Here is a 2,092-nt window from a genome sequence, read left to right as displayed (position 1 = left end):
GAAAATTTGACTCTCTACCATTATTTATTTAAGATAAATAAAATAATTTTAAAAAAATTAATTGATGCTAGCCCAAAAAAATTGGTTCTCTATCATTACTTTTATAAAAATTTTAGTTTTATACACTAATGCGCGTATACAAAAGTTTTTTAATTTTTCTTATGATGTCAAAAAGTAGAAATAAAATTAAGAGTAATTATCCAATTTATTCTCTAAAGTTTTTAAACATGAATTCTTCACTCTCCAAAAAAATTTAATACGCAACATTATATATATTTCTATCAGATAATACCGTTACTAATAAGACATGTTAATTGCCAATGAGTTATGACTCAAATGGCATAGTCTCTCCATACTCAATTATAAGAGGTTGCAAGTTCGAGTCTCCTATCTTTGATAAAAAAAAAAAAAAACATGTTAATTCATACACGTAAATCATTAACTCTACGTGTGGTAAGATGGACAAATTAATCCCTAATTCAAAAAGAAGATGGATAAATCAATCCTTATAACTATTACAAACACTAGATGAACAGATCAATTCCTATAGTTGTTTCAAAAGCAATATCACATATTTCTCTCTTTTGTAACTCTTCGGAAATATTTTCTTGAAGAGGCATTTGACACAAGATTTTTCTAAAGAGTCTTTTAATAGTTGTGATTAGTGAAGTGACCCATAGTTTCAAGATGGAGGAGCCACAAAAGCCTCCACTCAACTTCGTTAGACTCCACCACCTTAATCAAATTCTTTACAAACTTAATAGTCTCTTTGGCGTTTTCTCATTTTTCTAATCTTGTGGTACAAAATTATTTTCAGAATTTCAATATTCTTCAAGTTATTCTCCAGAATCTTTTGGCACATCTCCTTTGTCTCTGACTTCTTAAAGACTACAGTAGTAGACAGTGATGTGAGTATTATGATATTATCATGGAGGCATTATTAAAAGGAGTCGACGAAAATTAAATGAAGAATCCGATGATGAGAGAAGTTATGTTTTGTTTCACAAAACTTGATAAGACCCTTGGCACAGAGGAAGCAAATGTTTGGAAAAGTGTTGGGTTGAAATAAAATCTTAGGAAGAAAATTGGGAAATGCATATATAGTATGAAGTGAAGAATTCTAATTGGGACTTAGAATAAATGGAGAAATTGGAGAATGAGTTGAAGTAGAAGAAGCCATGTTTGTATTGTTGCTAAAGTTAGATGTCACTCTTTGTCGGCAAAGATATTCCTCTGATCGCCATTCTCCATCATATTAGATTGAAACAGCGTCACAAAGTTGAGTGGAGTTGGCTTCGCTTCAATAGAGTTATAGATCGAGGAGGGGAATATATGACATCGTTTTTGAAATAACAATAAGAACTTATCTGTCTATCTTATTTTTGAAATTGTAATATGAACTGATATGTTCATTTCGTTCTTGAGTCTGCTACAAAATTGATAGGTCTATCTCACTACATGTGCATACTTAACGACTAATAGTTGACGCAGTGGCGGAGCTTCATTCAGACAAGGGGGGGGCCATGGCCCCCCCAAACTTTTTATAAAAAAATTAGTAGTACTTCATCAAAAATGAAAAATAGTTCAATTGGTTTAAATGCTTTATTATAACTTGAAGTATCCAAGTTCAATTCCCATCTCATACATTTATTGTATAATAATTTTTAGTGAGTGGGACTTTGTTAACTTCACAACACATTAAAATTAAAAGCTAAAATCAAATCAAATCAAAAAAATTATCTAACAAAAAAAATAAGAATAACAAAAATCATCTAATAATCAAATCAAATAAAAAAAGATCATCTAATAAAATAAAAGATATCTAATAATCAAATCAAATAAAAAAAATAACTATAAAAACACAAAAGATAACCTTTGCTTAGTGAGTGGGCTTTTGTTAACTTCACAACACATTAAAATTGAAAGATAAAATCAAATCAAATCAAAAAAATTATCTAACAAAAAAAATAAGAATAACAAAAATCATCTAATAATCAAATCAAATAAAAAAAATAACTATAAAAACACAAAAGATAACCTTTGCTTCTCAAAACACACGCTATGCTAATGCCTTGGCTTCTCTTCTCAAAAC

The sequence above is a fragment of the Arachis ipaensis genome, chromosome B01 (genome assembly GCF_000816755.2).
Source record: "Arachis ipaensis cultivar K30076 chromosome B01, Araip1.1, whole genome shotgun sequence".
Classification (NCBI taxonomy): domain Eukaryota; kingdom Viridiplantae; phylum Streptophyta; class Magnoliopsida; order Fabales; family Fabaceae; genus Arachis; species Arachis ipaensis.
The sequence above is the reverse complement of the archived record's forward strand: the minus strand, read 5'-3'. Positions refer to the sequence as shown.